The 7,890-nt window shown below is 33.9% G+C and overlaps 1 protein-coding gene across 1 annotated transcript in view; it reads left to right on the top strand.

The window, feature by feature from the left end:
* Positions 1-5,993: 5,993 nt before the first annotated feature.
* Positions 5,994-7,890, top strand: part of path (solute carrier family 36 member pathetic) — a 73,763-nt gene continuing 71,866 nt past the window's right edge. The window contains exon 1 of the mRNA XM_089649742.1: positions 5,994-6,174. The gene's annotated coding sequence lies outside the window, so the exon portion shown is untranslated. The remainder of the gene's footprint in view (positions 6,175-7,890) is intronic.

Here is a 7,890-nt window from a genome sequence, read left to right as displayed (position 1 = left end):
AAAAAATAATTAATTTCAACAATGTTATTTAAATTAATTTATAACTTCTGATAGGTGTCAAGAAGTATTCAATGTAAATATGCCTTTAAAGCATTTTTGAGTTACGAATCGAGATTAAAAAGATTCCACATATGTGATGAAATTAATATAAATCTTTTTTAGTGGAATCAACTGTTTAATACATGTGCTTTATGTGTATATATTTTTTGTTGGTTTATACATGAGCACTTTACTTAAGTGAGAAACAGTAACATATTTTCAGCCACAAAAAATTATTTTTTCTAATTAATATCAATTCATGCTACAAATAAAAGTCCCCCCAGCCAAAGAACATAATTTTCTTTAGTTTTGGTTGCCTACCAACCAACTACATACACAACTCCCTTAAGGAAAGAGGTCCTGTTAATTTGGCCAGGTTGCTGGGCTATATAAAGCGTGTCAATAATATTAAATATGTAATTTGTACAATTCATATTCGTAAATGTCAATTGATGCAAGGTTTTTTAGTTGTAAATTAAATGTTTCGTTAACCGGCTTATGATTATAGGGATTAATTGATACATATTATCTTCAATACCTCAAAAGACAGTCATTCCAAATTCATACTCATTTATTTGAATAAACTACCCATTTAAAAAATATGACATTCTTTGTTATTTGCAAAGAATTGTCACATCTGTTTATGTATCAATAGGCCCGTTCATAATATTTATCGTTACAAAATATTATTATGAATAATTCCACCCTGTTTTTGCAGTACAGGGACAATATCAAGTGTCGGCGATCAATATCATTGTGATTTCTTCAAAACCTATGTCTTCTCTTCGAACGTGTGAAACATTGTGATTATTTTATTGGTACATATATTATTTTTAGATATCATTATTTACAGTTTTTTGTTGAACTACTTTGTTGGTGAGTTTCTCATTTAAATGATTTAATGACGGGTGTTCCAATAATGGCCAAACTTCTATTTAGATTATTTTAAAATCTTCTCCTTATAATATGGGTCTAAGTATGGATATATTATTTACGAGACAAAATATGTCTTTTTTTTTCCGGATATCTTTGTATGTATCTATATTTATTTTGATTTATATTTTCTAAATATTTTATTACACCAAGTTGGAACATCCGTGAAATGATTCTATATCCGTGAAATGATTCTATATCCGTGAAATGATTCTATATCCGTGAAATGTTTATTAAGTATAAATATTTGTTATATTATACATCTTCTTCACAAAAACTGTTATTTTACTCTGATTCATAATTTCTTCTATTGTGATACCCAACTGTACCCAACCATCTGGAGTCAGTGAGACTATAACAACCCCAATTGAGGTATGTTGTGAGGCTGAAGGTAGTGGGAGGGGAAGAGGATGTTGGGGAAGTACCTGGCTATTCAGATCTGGTCACCAACCACGGCTAGAGCCATTTAAAGCAATGTTTCTATTATGACTAATGGTCTTACATCATAGCGATACTGAGAGTATCTCCACTCTAGAACATGCCACAAATATACACTTACATTATGTAAATGATTAAATAACAATAATTAATTAAAAAATTTATATATTTGCATGCCGGGATTTGAACCCGTGAGCTTCGGCTTGCTAGTCGAGAGCCTTATCCCTCGACCATGCCGTTTTAATGACTTTTGTATTGTTAGAATCACCAAATGTGTATTACTTTATGCAACATTCATTTGGACCGTTAAATATCTACATTGTCTTAATGCCAACATCACTGAATACAAAAAAATATAGTTTACGCAGTTGCCAACTTTCACAGCACGACAACGATTCATTGTGTTCCCCTATTTCGTCGAAAAATTTTGTATCAAACCTAAATAGATTTGCTTTATTGGTTTTCAAATAATGCCAACAAAACACTGTCTTACCTTTTCTGTGCTTCGTGGCATAACGTCTGGGGTTCCACCCAGACATCGTGAGTTCAATTCCTCGGCCGGCCAAGTCCTTCATCATGACACAAGCAACATTTTCCGCTTACCGTGGAGGTAGTAGGAAATTTTCAAATATTGTCAGGTTATTCGTAATCTGAAAATATTTGTCTTTCGTAAAAAAAAAAAAAATTTGTCCCATAAAGATTTTTTTTATAATCAGTAGAACAACGCCAACTACTACTAATATTTTGCAAAATATTAATGTGCAAAAGATAATGCCAACATCTCTCAATCAAAATATTATGAAAGAGACAAAGACACGGAAAATTAAAAGGTAACGACTCAAACCAGAATCTAAAAAAAAACGGTAGTTTCTCCATTACATTGACGGCCCACCCTATTGCACATAGGTGGACACAAGTGCTATAGTCATATTAACTCTTCAGGCCACATTCTACGAGACGATTGGAGTATTTCCGCTTTGCAATAAAATCCAAATAAATTGAATATTCCTTAACTTATATGAAAACTAAAAACTGTTTTGAAAGGTGATAAAATACCCTCTCATATTTTATTATTAGAAACAAAGAAAAAAAATTAAGTATTCAAATTTTTAATGCAAACATAAAGAGAAAAAAACTCACTTTACGTTTTTTGTAAATTAAATTACTAATAAGAAAAAACATATTAAACACTCTTATTTTATTAGACATATATACTACAAACGTTTTCATCACCTCACTTTTTTGTCATTTCAAATAAAAATAATAAATAAAAAATCAGTCTCATAAGTTTGTTTCAAATTGCGGTTGGTACCTTTGGTTTCATAAAAGTGCACATCTTAATTCTGCTGTGGTTAACTTCTAGATTTGTATATAAAGCGTGGTGTTTTCTCTTTTTAACACCGTTTAGATCAGCGGGAAACAAAATTTGGGGTCCATGAGATTTAAAAGGGGGTACATACGAGCAGACCCCCATTTACATCAAGTCATCAACATTTAGGAGTTCCGTAAATGACACAATACACCTAACACAAATAACACAGTTTTGTGTAATACTAATAATAGACTGACAAATTACTTATTTGATATTCGTAATTTTATATTTGGTAAAATTGTTTATTGACGTGTTTTTTGTCAGAATTAATATATTGAAGCAAAACATTGCACATTGGAAGCCGCGAATTCCTAGTTTCCCAAGGTACTTCACACAGACTTCAAAGCTAAGTTTGAGGACATTTTGACTATGAAAATGGAACGTTGAAGAATCGGATGTCATATGACAAGAAGAACCGATCGGAATAAACACTATCAAAGAACTTAAGGGGCAGTTCTATCTATAGAAAGAAATTCCCGTTGCTTATCCTGCTTCATTTTCATTTAGTGTAATACCTCACAAGGGCGCCCCTGTCTGCACAATGTAAAGAAAGAGGAACTATACCGCCACTCGGTTTTTTGGCAGGCAAGAGAAGGGAATCTTCAAAAGAAAAAAGGAAATGATTATCACATGGGACGTTAATAGTTTTCGGAAAATTCAGTATTCGGCAAAAAAGTTTGGGAACTTCTAGTTTAGATCATATTACAACAGTAAGGAAGACAACGATTTATGAGAGACCATATGATTGTTTCCCAAAAGCGAACAAATTAGCCTGAACGGTTAAAAGCGATGAAACTAAAACTTTCTACTTAGGTTAGTTTTTTTTATCGCTTTCGACTTTTTATCAGTTTTTAAAGGTGTGTTGAGTTATCATGGAACCCCTGATATGGCAGGCGGCCCGGCGGCCGTCTCCGCGATCGCTTCCTGTATTATTGATTTAATCTATCCATATAAATGTTCGTTTGTTCAAAATCATAAATATCTGAAAGTTCTTCAACGATTACTGTGAATTGCGTTGCATTCAAATACGCGTGTGTTTTCACATACCTATATTGTCACATGAGACAGGTAAAAATGCTTTTTTTGAAAAACAGCCCCATCTGTAAATGCAACACGCTCTATTGTTTCTGCACAGACAGACTGAGCCATAGCAGAGCGTGGCGGGGTGCAGCTACTTAGGTAATGACTACTGAGAAAGTTGGTAATGGGCCACGATTAGGAATATGGAGAGGAGGTATCCTTTTAGTTTACAATACTAATTGTTTTGAAATAATTATTATTATCTCCGTTGCAATCCACAGAAAGTAGTGATTACAGTTTCTACGATCTGTGGTGGTGAAAATTCCCTGATTTTTATTTACGTACAATGAGGATGATAATTATTTCCAAAAATTGTAAAAGCATTTTGTGACAAAGAATATTTTATTCACATAAATATTAATTATCAATTTTGATACGTGTTACCAAACTAGCGGTAAAATGACAGAAAAGTCCAATTATATCGTAAATTCTGTATCTAAATTTTGCTAATAAACAATTAGTTAATGTTAAATATTGTTAATCTTAAGTGACCTACCAGGTAAGTATGGTGCTGTATATTGTCTCCATATATAGTTAGTAATAACATAGATCATTGTAGAAATGTATTATATATTTGTACAGCTTCCTTGAGGCGATTTTGCACAAAAACGGCGCTATACAAATAATCCAAATATTATTATTATCAATATATATATATGACAGAATGACATAGGGCCGACATAAATAACAAAACCCGAAAACAACATATTTATTAAGTTATCCGGCGCCCGTTTTAATCCGCAAAATCCGTCGTTTAATAAAACCCAAATAATTTATATTATTTGCAATATTACATCAGTATTTTCATCATTCGGTCATGGCCTTCCCGTTGCCTTTATCAGATCAAATTAAAAATAACAGAGTTTATGACTTGCAAAATAATGTGATAAAAGGCGGCAATGTCGCTATTTATAGGCGCTAGCCAAAAAGCAAATGCAAGAGTTTTGACTGTTTCCAAATACGGTGTAAAAGCGGGATGTTTAACTCCCATGTGTCGAGCCTCTTGTGATGAAATAATGTAAGTTGAAAGTTGGAACACTCAAAAACTCAGGCAAACATTTACAATTTGCGACCTGCAAATGATTGAACCTTTTTACTCAAAGCATACAAATTACTTGCGTTTTTATTGCGGTTCGGAGAAAGCATGTCCCACATATCTGCATAATCTTACTACGATATCGTATGTAGTTTTCCCGGGGTTTTACTCGTATTGGGCAAATTGCAGTTTGCAAATTGGCAGTGTCCCCGGTTTTTGCGGTAAAGTGTTTTCGTTCCTGATGTTAGTAAAAAAAATAAATATGATCAAGTTTGAAAACCGCATATGTAAATAACTTTACTTTAAGTTATTATATAACATTAATATAGCATTTTAATCTTACGATTTGTCAAGCATCGCTATATTGTGATTGCAAGGACATGCATATACGTACGTAGGTACCTAATCTGTGTACAAATATATGGATTGGAAGGCATGTAATTCCATCTAGAAATGCTATACACTAAACTTACTGTTTGTACGTATAGCTATCCCCCTATAAATAAATCAGTACCTTGTCGTTATGATTTCTAAGGCTGTTACATTTTCCACGCGTATAGGCGAAGCCACATTACATCGATTTAAACTGCTCCGTGACATCTTAATCATCACCCTTTACTGAATGTGATCACCAGGAACGGAATGCAGTTGTTTATTGATTTAAACTTCCTTTAGGCCAAGTCGGTTGATTGACATGAGGTTTCCCCCGCCGCATCGTAAATACCGCTATAATAACTAAACTATGCCATCACAAAAGTTTAGTTAATGTGTCTGTATCCAATAGGAAAGTTGAATAAAAGTAATACGAATGGTTGCAGGAATTAGGAACAGTTGTAATGGTTGAGTGAATTCATCAACGAGTTTTCCGTGCCAGCTCGGAAAATTCTTGTCCAATACCGGGTACCAGACAATTCATTCGAAAGGAAAACCTGCACAATTTGGACCTCTAAATAATTATGAGTATTTTTGGAACCGCTACCATACAGTTCGTCCCCGTTGATTATGTACCTGCATTTTAGCATCACCCCCCTTCTCCATTCTGAGTATGGATTTTTGGCCTTTCGTTGTGAGACTCAAGTACTCGAATCATTTCTAGTGAGTCAGCCGAAGGCGTCGCGTGTGTTGGTGCTGTATTCTTGCGTTGCCACCACGTGTGATTGCTGACATATTGTCCGAAGCCGATTACGGTTGAGCCGCAATTCTCTGGTTCCAGGCATCTTTACGCTCGGGTGGTTTACAGTTCGAGGGGTGACCACCGGGATCCAATATAAGGCAGGTGAGTGCCTTTACGAATTATTTATTCTGCTATAGACCTTCTGGTGGAGAAGTGATGCAACACCAATTAGAGTTTCAAGGGATTTCAGAATGTAATTTTGGAAAAGCTTCTTAATATTAGAACGAACTTAAATTAATTCGTGAATCCTTTTTAATAACTTTTGGTCTCAGAATTCTGACTTGAATTTTTTTTACAAATTAATTTTGAATGATTTTGCCGCCCTTTAACTGTTATTCGTGCAATGATATAATATTGTATCGACATTAGGTATATTATAAAAATAATTATATTGCGCATGTGTTATCGTGGAAATTCAATTACGCCGGGCAGAGGTATCCGAAGCTCCACGTGTCCATTAATAGTTGTTGATCTATACCAAGACGAGCGAGTGGCGAGTGTCATATCGATGCTTACAGTCTTCAGTGGAATCACAGTTTTGCCGGTAGTCTTAGTTCCTCCACTCCCACCTCACGTAGGTTTATGTTAATTTGTAGTAAGAAGTAAGGATCCAAAAGAAAAGTGATACCATAAAATAATACATTCAACGCCTGCTTATGCCGTCATAACACAACATTGGCATTCTGCAAATAATACTATTTATTTAAAAAATATTTCACAATATGCCTAACTTACATCTTCTATCACGAAAACTGTTGGAAGTGTTCAAGTACAAAATTATCTTAGGAAAATATATTTGCCATGTGGATACTCAAGTAGGTACCCATGCATGAACCAGTGACTAAATATATGTATTTATTATCTATAAGTATCTGTTTTTTGCAGTGGGTAAGTTCCCAAGCTATATATTCTAAACAATCTAAATCAACTTTTTTATCATGTCTTTTCCCGCAAAGTTTAATTAAACCGAAAAAACTGTGTGGTGTGTACATTGTTGAAATATATTTTTTTTATTTATTCAAATAAAACCTTACAAGTTTCTCACAAACCTGAAGCTAGTTTGTGCAACTTGTTTATTAATGTTTAAATCACTGCTCTCGACCGATAGCCAAGGTAAATAATAATGGGGTGAGTTATCAGGGCAGCAGAAATAGCAGGGGTAAGTTACGTCATTCCGGTTTTACCGAAACTATAGTAACCCCGCGGCGCTACTATTATTCTAAAATGAGGCTTATTCGAAATTATCAACAGAGAATGAAGCTAGGCTAGAAGGCTAGGTACAACAAGTCGTATAGAAATATTGAACCGACAGTTTTTTTCAATCCGACGACGCGACGGTTCGTCTAGACCAGATGCTCTTAAACATTCCCATTTTGTTGAGAGAAGATCATAATAAAACCAAAACCAGTTTGTTTATTTCTACAAAATTACGATGAACTCCGACATTATGGATTTTGCAGTTCTTTTTTGCTGTCAAAAATTAGCTAGCGACAGTTAATTTGGGAAACGGATATTATTGGAAAATTGAAGTTAAGTTTCAATAACAATTAACACCAAAAGCGAATAAACTGTTTGAGTGTCTTAAATCCTACAACCCTTTGATCTCTACAAATCTTAAGATCGACTAACTCGGTTAGACTAAACGGTTATTATGAAAATTTTACAAGATTTAAATAATATATACACTTTAAAATTTAAAAATAATTCGGTTCGTTTGCGTCTTATATGTTTGCATTCATCAAACATCTGTAAGTTTTGCGCAGCGGTAAAAGTAAAGCTTCTGTTATTAATAGCATACTTTATTATTATTACCCGAGA

Source organism: Hesperophylax consimilis, chromosome 31 (genome assembly GCF_061612785.1).
Source record: "Hesperophylax consimilis isolate HC1 chromosome 31, BYU_Hcon_1.0, whole genome shotgun sequence".
NCBI lineage: Eukaryota > Metazoa > Arthropoda > Insecta > Trichoptera > Limnephilidae > Hesperophylax > Hesperophylax consimilis.
The sequence above is the reverse complement of the archived record's forward strand: the minus strand, read 5'-3'. Positions and strand labels throughout refer to the sequence as shown.